The sequence below is a fragment of the Carlito syrichta genome, unplaced genomic scaffold, assembly GCF_000164805.1.
Source record: "Carlito syrichta isolate Samal-C Ts95f unplaced genomic scaffold, Tarsius_syrichta-2.0.1 Scaffold61181, whole genome shotgun sequence".
In the NCBI taxonomy this organism is placed as follows: domain Eukaryota; kingdom Metazoa; phylum Chordata; class Mammalia; order Primates; family Tarsiidae; genus Carlito; species Carlito syrichta.
Genome location: NW_007005277.1, coordinates 454022 through 467910, shown reverse-complemented (window position 1 = coordinate 467910; position 13889 = coordinate 454022).

The following is a 13889-nucleotide window of genomic DNA, read 5'->3' as shown; positions in this document are numbered from 1 at the left end:
AATGACAAAGGATCAATCCAATGAGAAGACATAACAATTTTGAATATATATGTGCCTGACACTAGAGCCCCTGGCTTTATAAAACAAATTCTAGTAGACCTAGATATCTATATATATATATATATATATAGAGAGAGAGAGAGAGAGAGAGAGAGAGAGAGAGAGAGAGAGAGAGATATTTATATATATAGACAGCAATACAATAATAGTGGGAGACATCAACACCTCAGTGAAAGAAATAGGCAGATCATCAAGACAGAAAGTCAACAGAGAAACATTGGAATTAAACTGGACCCTAGAGCAAATGGAACTAACAGATATCTACAGAACCTTCTACCCCCAAACTACAGAATGTACATTTTTCTCATTAGCACATGGAACTTTCTCCAAGATAGACCATATAATAGGCTACAAATCAAGTCTTAATAAATTCAATAAACCAAAATCATATCAAGCACCTTCTCAGACCAAGGTAGAAAAAACCACTAACTCACTCCAAGAAGAACTGGTGAACCCAAACAAAAACTTGGTAGTTAAACAATCTGCTCTTGAATGATTGTTGGGTCAACAATGAAATCAAGACAGAAATTTAAAAATTCCTCAAAATGAATGAAAACAATGGAACGAGCTATCAAAACCTCCGAGACACAGCCAGAGCTGTGCTCTGAGGAAATTTTATAGTGCTTAAAGACTACATTAATAAGATGGAAAAATCACATATTGACAACCTAACATCACACCTTAAGGAACTAGAAAAACATGAACAAATCAAGCCCAAAGTTAACAGAAGAAAATAAATGATGAAGATCAGAGCAGAACTAAACAAAATTGAAATAAAAAATACAAAAGAAAAATGAAACAAAGAGTTGATTCTTTGAAAAGATAAAAATAATGGGTAAGCCACTAGCCAGATTAATTAAGGAATGAAGGGACAAGATTAAAATTAGCTCAATCAGAAATGAAGTTGGAGACATTACAACTAATACAATGGAAATTCAAAAGATTGTCAGAGACTATTATGAAAATCTCTATGCAAGCAAACTGGGCAATCTAAAGGAAGTGGATAAATTATTAGAAATATGCACCTCCTTCCCAACTTTAAATCAAGAAGAAATAGAAACACTGAACAGACCAATAACAAGTGGTGATATTGAAACAGTAATTAGAAGTGTCCCAACAAAAAAGTCCAGAATCTGATGGACTCATAGCTGAATTCTATCATACCTTCACAAAAGAATGGGTACTTCAATTTTACTGAAGACATTCCACAAGATTGAAGAGGAGGGAATCTTTCCTAACTCATTCTATGAGGCCAGTATCACTCCAATACCAAAGCCAGGAAAAGACACAACAACAAAAAGAAAACTACAGACCAATATTCCTTATGAACATAGATACAAAAACCCTCAACCAAATATTGACAAACTGAATTCAATAGCACATTAAAAAAAATGCATCACGATCAAGTGGGTTTTGACCCAGGGATGTAAGGGTGATTTGACATACACAAGTCAATGAACATGATCCACTACAAAAACAGAATGAAAACCAAAAACCATATTATCATTTTAATAGATACAGAAAACACATTTGACAAAATCCAGCATCACCTCATGATAAACAAAGAAACAAAAAACCTCTCAGCAAAATAGATACAGAGAGAACATTCCTCAAAACAGTAAAAGCCATATATAACAAATCCACAGCCAATATTATCCTCAATGGAGAAAAGTTACACACATTTCTTCTCAGTACAGAAACAAGGCAAGGACGCCTACTTTCACTCTTCCTATTCAATATAGTCCTGGAAGTCCTAGTCAGAGAAAGCAAGCAAGAAAAAGAAAAAGCATATCCAAACTGGAAAAGAAATCAAACTATCTCTGTATTCTGATGAAAAGATCTTATATCTAGAGAATTCTAAAGACTCATCCAAAAGACTCTTGGGCTTGATAAATGAATTCGGTAAAGGTCTGGGATACAAAATCAAATCAAGAACTCAATTCCATTTATAATAGCAGTCAAAAAGCAAAAATACCTAGTAATATATTTAACCAATGAGGCAAAAGATATCTACAAAGAAAACTGCAAAACTCTGATGAAATAAATTGTAGAGGACACAGGCAAGTGGAGAATCATTCCACACTCATGAATTGGAAGAATCAACATTGTTAAATTGACCATATTATCGAAAGTAATCTACAGATTCAACACAATCCCTATCAAACTACCAATGTCATTTTTCACAGAATTTGAAAAAACAATCCTAAAATTCATATGGAACCCAAAAAAGGAGCCAGAATAACCAAAGCAATCCTAAGCAAAAAGAAGAAAGCTAGAGGCATTATATTGCCTGACTTCAAATTATACTACAAGGTTGTAGTAACCAAAACAGTATGGTAATGGTACAGGAGCAGATACACAGACCAATGGAACAGAATAGAGCATCCAGAAGTAAACCCAAATAATACAACCAACTGATCTTCAATAAAGCAGGCAAAAACATACACAGGGGAAAGGACACACTATTTAACAAATGGTAGTGGGAGAATTGGATCGCTCCATGCAGAAAAATGAAACTTGATCCCTATCTCTCCCTCTATACAAAAATTAACTCAAGATGGATTAAAGACTTAAAGGTCAGACCTGAAACTGTGAAAATCCTAGGGGAAAGGCTAGGAGAAACTCTACTGGACATCAGCCTATGCAAAGAATTTGTGGCTAAGCACCAGAAAAAAATGCAACAAAAACAAAAATAAATAAGTAGGACTTAATTAAACTAAAATGTTTTGTACAACAAAAGAAATAATTAACAGAGCAAATAGGCAACTTACAGAATGGGAGGAAATGCTCACAACCTATACATCTGACAAAGGACTTACATCCAGAATCTACAAAGAACTCAAACAAATCAGCAAGAAAAAGACAAATAACCCCATTAAAAAAGTGGACACACAACATGAACAGACATATCTTAAAAGGAGATATACAAATGGTCAACAAACATATGAAAAAGTACTCAATATCACTAAGCATCAGGGAAATAAAAATGAGAACCACAATAAGATATCACCTTACACCAGTCAGATTGACCATCATTAAAAAAATAAAAAAGCAATAGATGCTGTGTGGATGCAGAGAAAATGGAAAGCTTATACGCTCTTGGTGGGAGTGCAAGTTAGCACAACCTATGGAAATCTCTATGGAGATCTCAAAGAACTAAAAGTAGATCTACTATTTGATCCAGCAATCCCACTACTAGGTATCTGCCCAAAGGAACAAAGGTTGTTGCATAAAAAAAGATACCTGCATCTGCATATTCATCACAGCACAATTCACAATTGCAAAGATGTGGAATCAACATAAATGCCCATCAACCAGTCAGTAAATAATGAAAATGTGCTATATATACACTATGGAATACTCCACAGCCATCCAAAAGAATGAAATAATGTCTTTAGCAGCAACTTGTATAGACTAGGAGGATATCATCCTAAGTGAACTAACTCAGGAATAGAAAACCAAACACCACAGGCTCTCACTTATAAGTGGGAGCTAAATTAAGGATTTACAAAGACATAAAGAATGGAGTCTCAGGGGGGTATAATGGACACTGGAGACTCAGAAGGGGGAGGGGGAAGGGATGGAGGGACAAAAAAAATCATTAATGTGCACAAATGGGGGTGGAGGCTACACATAAAGCCCAGACCACAAACTATTTGTACCCTCTAAAGCTATTGAAATTTTAAAAAAAGAAAAAAACAAACCAAAAAACATTATATTATTCCCATCAATTGGTCCTTGATGTCATTTGAGCATCTGCACTGAGCTGTCCTCCCCTTATGTGGGTCTCTGTTGTCTGTTAATGCAGTTGCCAGAGATCGTCTCCTGTAAGGGATGGTCTCTCTGTCTGGGGCTTTCTATTCAACTCAGCCATTTTTTGAGAGCATGGGTATCATTCTCTGATTCATCTAAGGTTTCTTTCACCTCCAGTGATATATTGATAAGTGTTTAACAACAAGCTCTGAGGGGTTGGAGCCAGGAGGGTGAAGAAAGGGAAGTCCTGATTTGTAGCATTTGCCGATTTCAGGATGTAAACACTTCCATGATGGCCCATTTCAAGCTACCAATGATTTGATATTCAGCTCACAAAATTCTAGAAATTTATTAATCAGCTCTTTCTGTCTCCAGCATGCCTTAGGGGGGTATATAAGATGCAAAATACATCTTATAACCAGTTCTCTGGAGATGAACTGTCTTCCTGCCACTCTATCTAGCAAATAAGACAAACATCTTCTGAAATGAAACTGAGATTTTTCCACCTGCTTAGGCTTAGCCCAGGGAACAGGGCATAGGCTTACTTTTGTAGGGTCCCCACCCTCAGCATTCATGCTGTTTCTAATTGTTTCTCTTATGATCCCTTTTTCTCCCAGACTGGAAGACTTTTTTCTAGTTGGCAGGTGGTTTTGAGTTGGAGGTGATAGCCTCTATTACTGAGCCCAACTCACAACCTTGGATGATTCCAGTTGCCAGAAAGCCTCGACTTTTGTGATGACTGATTGCATGCTCCATCTCCCCAAAGCAATCTATACAAAGTAGCCTGCCTGACTAAAAGGAGAAAAGGGCCAAAAGAGAAAAAAGAAACACACAGAGAAAAATTCATTAATATTTTCAGAGTATTACTCTATCACATAGATACAGTAATACTCCACAAAAGGATAGGAGAAATAAGTGAGAAAACATAGGAGAAGCACTTGAGGCAGAGCATGACAAGGGGAAAGTGCTCTATTATGTGAGCTATCTTTCTCTTCTCCCTCGCCCCAGTTGAAGGCATCAGCAATTTCCATTGGTCTTTACTGTATTGAGTCACGCATGACTCCTGTGGGCACTGACCACTCCCTCACCTTCCCCTCCCTCACCTTGAGACTGTGGCACCATCTCCAAATTGGAATGGACATTATACTTTTCCACTGAGAAGTCAAGAAAGAAGCACCCAACCTATGAAGAGTTTTCAGATCTTGTACACAGCAAAGTTCAGCTACAGAAGTTGAAGGGTAAATGACAATGCCATAGAGAAGTTAAACATCTTTAACTTGTTTGCCCTATTTTAGCTTTCATGGAATCCTTATAGTGAAAAGTGTATTAACCATGTTTCCACCCTATTCACCTATTTTAAAGGATTTGCCACCATTTTTCGTTGTCTTCTAGTTAAGTGTGTTTTTAACCTAAGTTCCCTACAAGATGTGCACCCCTTGAGAAACCCTGCTAGTAGTCAGAAAATGGCTGCTGAGTTATTTTCGTGATTTTCTGGTTTCATTATAGTTTTCCCTCTATAAGAAGCTACACATCCAAGAAAGTGATGAAAAATGTTTATTTCCTCAATGTTGCACTGCTTGACTCTTGGCTTCCAAGTCTATCTGGATCTATCATTTCTAATGGAGTTAGTCTAAATGACCTTCTGTATAGGGAATACTCAATATGCCTACTCTAGGAGAGGGAATAGAATGTGACACTCCATCCTAGGTTTGTTCAGTCTTCAGCCAGGCAGATGCCTCTTAACTTCTATAAGATGTGTCTGCTTTTAGAAACAAAAATGGTCCTTGGAAGCCAAAGGGGGTTTATTTCTCCCTGGCATGGAAAAGGAGGAGGGTCTCACTGTTTTTCTAATCCCCTGAAGCCCACGCTTCAGGGCATGGTTCCTTTTGATCTTTGGGGAGATGGCAGTAAAAAGGAAAAGTGGGCAGAGGGAATTGGAGATCATTGGTTGGACTTGAACTTTACTGCTCCAACACTGACTTTGGGTCACAGTGAGGACCAGCTGACTGCAAGCCTGGGTGGGTCGGGTCCTTGAGGAAAATAACATGGCCAGGCCCTAGCCTACAAATCACATCAAATGCAAAGCCAAACTCTTGGCATGGGAAAATAAGAAAAGGGACTCTCAATACTATCTCCTTTTCTTTCAAGAAAAGTTGAGTGGATATCTTTTCACCTGTGAAATATCTGGAGGTTGGAATTGGAGAAGGAGGCTCTCTAGATCTTGTTGTAGATTCTGTCTGAGCTTTGGGTTTTAATCTCTATGACTTTGATGGCATGAAAATATTCTGCAGTATTATTAACCAGTGCATCTCATTTCTAGTTGTCCCCCCCCTCGCCTTTTTTTTTTTTAAACTTAGTCCTTTCCCACTTAAACTAGCCTGTGAGGCATCTATTGCCTCAGTAAAGTGTTGGTAAACCAGAAAATCAGAGAGAGGAGTTTAAAAGCTTAGATATTCGAGTTTCAAAATGCGAGTCTATGAAGGATGGTGATGGTTAGAAGCTAGTCAGAGCAGGCCTCCTCCCCAACCACCACTAGATAAAATTCCCTGAGATGAGAGAGGGAAAAAAGAGGATCAGAGGGCAGGATGCAGAGGTAAACTTTAGCATGGGTCCTGAGGAGGTGTCCTAAACAGTGCCCATCCTTTCAGGGTAGAGAAAATTTAATGATGGACCTGCCCCCCAGATAGGTCAGGGAATAAACCAAGAGCAGCTGCTACCTGTATCTTACTGCTTGGTTGGAGCCTGGGGAGTTGGTCAACTTTGTAGACCCCACATAGCATGGGAGGAATCAATTAGAAATGGCTGCTTGGCTTTTTTTTTTTTTTTTTTAATTGGCAGAGAGATCCTGAAACAATCTCACAAATTCCTATAGCCCCCAGCTATGGTAGATAGTGGCTGAAATTCCTCTGAGCCCCAGAAGAGAGTGTGAAAGTGGTTGAAATAGAGGCAGCTCTGGAGAGCCCCAGTGAGGGCACACACGGGATGCAGGGGTGGCCTTACTCTGGTCTCTAAATCTTGCAGCCGATGTTTCTTTTTCCTAGTAGAAGAAAAAAAGGAGTCATGGTTGTAATTTACTGAGGAATCCAAACTAATACTTGCCCATGGACCTTTCAAGGCCTTTGACATGTAAACTCGGCAGGAAAAGGTCACACCTCCCGGTCTCTTCATTTGTAAGTGGGGTGTGGAGTGATGCTCCAGGCCTGTACTTTCCAGTACAATAGCCACCAGACACAAGTAACTATCAATATTTAAATTTAGTAACATAAAATTAACTTTAAAATTCCTTTCCTCAGTTTCACTAGTCACATTTTGAATGCTCACAACCCACATGTGTCTAGTGGCTGCCACATCGTACAAAACAGTAAAGCACATTTTCGTCATCACTAGAAGTTCTATTGGTCAGTGCTGTGGCCTTTGCTGCAACTCCCACTGAGACCATAAATGGTGATCACATACCACCTTCCTGATACATACACGTGTATGTACCCAGGCAGGCTGAGTCCAGAGAAATGTGTCACCAGTCTCTGAGCCGGCATTTTCCTGGCTGTGGCCACATTGATAAGTGGTATGCTGCTCTTATCACCACCATAATTTCTGACTCTTTGATACTAATGTAAGCAAGTCAGGGTCAAGAAGCCTCGGGGTGAGCAGCCAACCAGGGGCTATGCCAGCTCCTTCAGCAGTTGCCTGGTTATCATAGTCTCTGTTAATTCTGAATCACTTCATGACACAGGCATGTGCCAAGAAGAACCCTCAGAGAGTGAGCAACGTGATGGCTTGTGTGGACGACGTGAACAGACCCTCCCAGAGGCTGGCTGTCCCAGCCATACTGCAATAGGTTTTCCATGAAGAATCAAAAGAGATGTAAAAATACCCAGGACCCACCATTACCATCAGCATCATCAACTGTCATTCTTCCAAGATTAGAAAAGGAAGGTCTGTGTCCTCTAGTGAAGACAGAAATCACAGAGGTTGGGTCTTAGACCTTGGCCCCCCCATTCTTTGGAGGCACTTTGAGCACCTCTTGCTTTTTCTGAAAACTGAGATAATTGTACCTATCATATAAAATTGTTTGTGGGGATAAATGTAAAACAGGACAGTAGCCGACATGTAATTGGGTCTCAACAAATAACAGCTGCTACTTTTACTTCTCAGCAGCCCTCTGCATTTTTAGGTTAGAGCTGTAAGAGGGAGGAAAAACTGCAGCCGCTCCCTGCACCACAGGTCGCTCAGTCTTACCATCTGGCATGATGAGAAATTGTCCTCCCTAATTTGTGAAAACTGCTTCATCCTTCAGTCTGCACCTGGCTTATTCTGGTGGCTGTTCAGGCTTTTTTCAGGTGGCACCACGGTTTCCTGTAGCTTGGTAAAGGGTGCATTCAGAAGTAATCTTTGAGGTCTGCCTTTGAGGACCCTTTGCAGAAGGAAGGCCAAACCTCTTCCTAGACTTGAAAACACAGAAGGGTTAGGATACAGTAGCCTAGGTCTGTCAAACAAAATGTGCTGGTCAACATCCACAGAGATCTTTGGACGAAAGGGAAGCACGATTTCCCAGGCTCTGAATGTTCAAGATCAGAATCTTAGTCCTTATAAATGAGCCTCAGCAGAGTTACAGGACAAAAGACTGTTGACCAGGCTCTTCTAGAAGAAGAGAGGCCCATTTTACAGTGTTTGCACGAGGAAGATTCAGAGGAAATACATAAATAATTCAGGCTATCCGCAGAGTGTCCTGGGAGAACAAACACCTTGGGAAGCCAAAAACTGAACCAAGAGGCAGAAGGACTCACACTGCAGTCAGAAATGGGTCTCCATTGTGTAGTCCCAGTTACTCTAGAGACTGAGGTGGGAGAATCGCTTGAGCCCAGAATCTAGCCTGGGAATCACAGGGGGACCCCTTTCTCTAAAAAAAAAAGACAAAGTTAAAACAGTAACTTATTTTGTTTAAAAAGAAAAGAAATGGGTCCCAATGTGAAGTTCAGAATGTCCCTGAACTACAGGGAGTTTGGAGGAGGGACTTAGATTGTTGACAGAGAAGATGAGGTTGGTCTCTTTTTTTTTTTTTTTTGAGTTAGAGTCTCACTCTGTCGCCCAGAGTGGAGTGCAAAGGCTGCTCCCGGCCACCACAGCCTCGACCTGCTGGGCTCCGGCGATCCTTCCGCCTCAGCCTTCCGGGTCGCCGGAATTACAGGCATGTGCTACCACGCCCAGCTGATTTTTTGATTTATTGTAGAGATGAGGTCTCGCTGCCCAGGCGGGTCTCGAACCCGCAGGCTCAGGCAATCCACTCACCTCAGCCTCCCAAAAGGCGCGGATTACAGGCTGAGCCACCGAGCCTGGCTGAGGTTGGTCTCTGAATCAGAAGATGCCTGTGTTGAATGTTCCGGTCTGCTGAGGAACACGCATTCCCCATTCCAGAGCTCAGAGAAGATAATTCCAGAGGTTCCTCATACCCAGCCTTCTACAGTCTCCCCTGATACAAGGGCTGTACTCTAGCCCAATGGACAAATCACGGTTGTCTCTTGGAAAGATGGGTTGAGAAAATGATACAATGTTTACTAGGGGCATCAAAATCTTATGTGGCATCCTAGATCCATGCAATCCTGCCTGCTTGAGAATGAAATCTTGGTAGTCCCAAACAGACATTGGATTATGGTCCTGTTCCATATCCACCTGCATCTCATATGAGGAATTGACTCCTGATTTCATTGCAAAGACAGAAGTAGTGTGGTAGAGGAAAACAACACTCAAATCTCAGAGGAGGGTACACCAACTTTTTAATTCCAGCTCTGCCACTTACTAACCAAGTGACCTTGGGTAAGCCACTTAGTCCCTGCAGCTCTAGTTATTTCTCTGGCTTGTTGGGGGAATCAAGAAAGAACACAATTGATCATAGAAAAATCTTGGGAAATCTGAAGTCCTATCTAGGCATAAAGGGTTATCATTCCAGAGTTACTCACTTGAATTGGTCTAAAGGGAGATGGAGATGAACAAGACACTTTCAGTTCTGGTTTTCCTCACGTAATTTTAGCAGAGATTTGGTCAATCATAGGAGATGTGTACTCAAACCACTCCCTAGTTATCTATTTTTTTAGGCTATTGGACAGAAATGCAATTAAGAATATTTAATGTACTCTCACATGTGTAAGGTGTTATTTTAAGTACTGTCAGGATTAGAACATTAAACAAGACACAGATATTGTCTGTAAGAAATATATCTCAATAGAGGAAATAGAACATTTATTAATAAACCATATTCATACAGAGCATAAGGGCTGTGAGAATCAACAATTGTGGTATCTAATGGAAAACTATTACTCCTGGTAAATGGGCAACAGGGGTGGGGGTGGGAAAATATGAGGACTGTCCATTATCTCACCGCTGAGTGTGTCTGTGTACTAAGACTTTCCCAGTCTAGCTTCTGCCTGCGGATCCCCAGTGGAGGAGGATTTAAAAAGTCCTTCAACATGAGTATCTTGGGGATATCTGGGGTGGATAGGACATCACATGGGAACTATTATGTGAACAAAGTATTGAGTCATTGGCAAAAAGTCAAACTTAATGAGCGAATCCCAGAGAGCACTCTGATTTCCACAATATTTGCTCTGGATATTGAAGGATGAATGGGATTTAAACAACAGGAAAGTCAGGTTGGACATGAAGCTGTGTGCCCAGCCATGCTTTATGTAGGTCTTGATGATGGAAAGATAAGAAGGTGGCCAGAAACTCAACCCTGATCACCAAGCATCCCCGAGGACCCAAATTCTGACATGCCAAATCCTGGTACCAAATCTTGGTACCCTTCTTTCTGGTCCTCACCCATCCCTTTATTTAAGATGGATGCTGAGAAATTTAATTTCTGGATCATGCTGCATAAGCACTTAGAATTTTAATAGACATTGCCAAACTGTTTTCTGGAATGACTGCATGGGTTTCGACACTAGCATTTCCCTTGGATACTGACAGGAGATATGACCGATCTAACATTTTTGCCAGTCTAAAGTTTTAAGTAAAAAATGGATAGATTAAAAAAAAAGTTCTTTTAAAAAATTTATATTTTCTTGTTAATGAATTTGGATACTTAGAGGACATTTGTGGCTCCTCTTCTATGACATGCCCATTCATATCATTTGCTCAGCTTTCTGTGAGATTTCCAGAGATGACAGTGGGATGGCAGATGGAATTATGTGACATAGCAGCTTTAGTTGTTTCTCTTTTTCTTGTTGATACATAGAGATTCTTTATATATTCCGATGGTAATTCCTTGTCATGTATAGATATTTCAAATGTTCTCTTCTTTTTTGATTTTGTATGTGCTGGTTTAGATTATACAGACATTTTAACTTTGAAATAAACCTATCCTTTATGGATTTTTGCATTTGTGCCTTTTTAGAAAACCCTAAAACCATGAGTGTATTACCCTGTTTTCCCTGAGTCTTTACAGTTTCTAAACACTTCTAATTTTATAAGTCATGTAAGATTTGTAATTTTTTTTTTTGCCTGTTGCATCATTTTTTTTTTTTTTTAGTTTTTTTTTGTGGGGGGATGCAAACTAGTGCAAACTCTTTGGAAAACAGTGTGGACATTTCTGAAAGAACTAGACATTGACCTTTCATATGACCCAGCAGTTCCCCTACTGGAAATATACCCAGAGGAACTTAAATCATTCTACAAAAAAGATACCTGCACATGCATGTTTATTGCAGCACTATTCACAATAGCAAAAGCATGGAACCAACCATGCTACCCATCGAAACTAGACTGGATAAAAAAATGTGGTACATATACACAATGGAATATTATGCAGCCATAAAGAAAGACAAACATATGGACTTCACAGCAACTTGGATGGATTTAGAATCTATTATACTCGGTGATCTATCACAGAAACAAAGAACAGAGTATCACTTGTTCTCACTCATAAGCAGACTCTGAACATTGACCATAATACTATAAGAAAGGGATTGGCAGTAGCGGGATACTGCTGAGGTCCGGGCAGGGGCAGGGAGAACACAATATCAGTAAGGGTACCTGATCTCAAACCAGGCAAAGTGGGGACCAAAAGGAGGCCCAAACTTTGCCTGTACAATGACCACTTGTATACCTAATCCTGAATTGTACCCTACATCTTTAAAAATTTTTTTTTGGTTTTTTTTAATGGTGAGCGGGAATGAATCTAATGTATCTACAAATTGTCTCCCAAACCACTAGTTCAGTAGTCCAATGTTTTACCAAGAATCTGAAATGCTCCCCTTTAATTAATATATTCTAATATCCACATATAAAAATGTCTACTTATGAATGCTATTCTGGGCCTTGGATTTATTGTCTGGACTTGTGTCCCTCAGTGTGTATGGGGGATTGGTTCCAGGACCCCCACATATACCAAAATTTGTGCATACTCAGGTCCCACAGTCCACCCTATGGAACCCACATATAGGAAAATTGGCCCTACCTCCGTATATGCAGGATTCGCATCATGAGAATACTGTATTTTTGAGCTGGCATTAAAAAAAAAAAATCCATATAAGTGGACCCATTTAGTTCAAGCCCATGTTGTTCAATAACTTTATTGACATGTTGAGTTTTGAGAAGGCCACACCTCATTTGTTTTTTTGTTTTTAATTTTATTTCATAGAGTTACCATGGCTGTGCTTGGGCACTTGCATTTGAATTTTGCAAACAGTTTGTGAATTTCCATACAAACTCCTGCTGAGGTTTTCCTGGGAACTGCATTGAGATTATAGACTCATCTGGGGGGAAAAAAAATCACATTTTCCAGTTTTTTAACCAGCCAATCTAGGAACATGTTATTAATCTCTTTTTCAAGTCAGTACTTTGTCAACTGAGTTTTACAATTTAAACAATAAATAGTACACACTTCCACTGGTTTATTTCTAGACATTTTTATGTGTACTATCATGAATGAGACAGCATAATCATTATTGTTGTTGTGATTGGAACTAAGTATAAAATAATAAAACCTTTGTAAGTGAATTGGGCCGAGTATAATCTTTTCTATAGTCATGACTTTTCATTTTGATTTTTAGAAATTTGAAAGCTAAGCAAGTAGGAAATTCATATTCGTCAGTTCTCAAGCAACAGAACCTTATCTACACCCAGTATGCCCAGGATAGAAGGATGTGCAGATTTGTGCAAATAAGGGAATGTCAATAAATCTGAGTCTACACAGGCAGAGAAGTGGTAAAAACTGCTTCCCCATATTACTCATTTATGCACACAACTACTGATGGTCTATTGACTGAGATCATCTACACTAATCTCTGGGGGAAAAAAGACCTTATATTTTTTAAAAAGAAGGAAGACAATATGAGAATCTTTCTAGTACTAAAAATGTTTGTTTCAGGTAAATATTTAGAAAGATCATTAAATGGTCTTCCAAAGAGTTAAAGATGGTAGCAATGTGGTTCTACTTCAGCTTTAGTCTAATTGGTTTAGCTAATTAATGAGTATAGTTTGCTCTAAGCACACATTTCAATGCAGCTTGAAATTTTCAAAGCTAACCATGGTCTAGACTCTGCGGGCATTTAAGAAATGCAGTGGATATTAAATGCACCCATTTTTACTTCTGCAATAGCTTTGTATGAAAATTTCTCCTTCATGTGTGAAAGCATAGAAGTGCTTGAAATGCCCTTCTAGGCCATTAATGTCTCGCGCTCCCCTTGGCAGCCATCTTGAGACACATGGTTTTATTTCCCTTTGTGATAGGAGTGAAGTAAGAGCTATGGGGGAAGACACCTTTCCTTTTGGGATTTTTCCAGTGGTAAAGTAAAGTTTTACGGCTTTCTTATCTCTACCTCACAGAAGGCTTTCAAGCACCTAAGAAGTGTGCCAATGTAGACCGCCACCAAAACTCATAAATGAAGCACTGCATAAAAATTTGTGTAACTAACATATACCAGTTATCTTGAGACTTTCAGAGAGACAAACAGTAGACGGATATTTAGAAATAAAACTGAAGCCTGTGATCATAACTATAAGAAACTGTCCCCAAAAAAGAAATAAAAAAATCCTTTATCATTCAGGTCCATAAATTTGAACTCCACTAATTATTACTG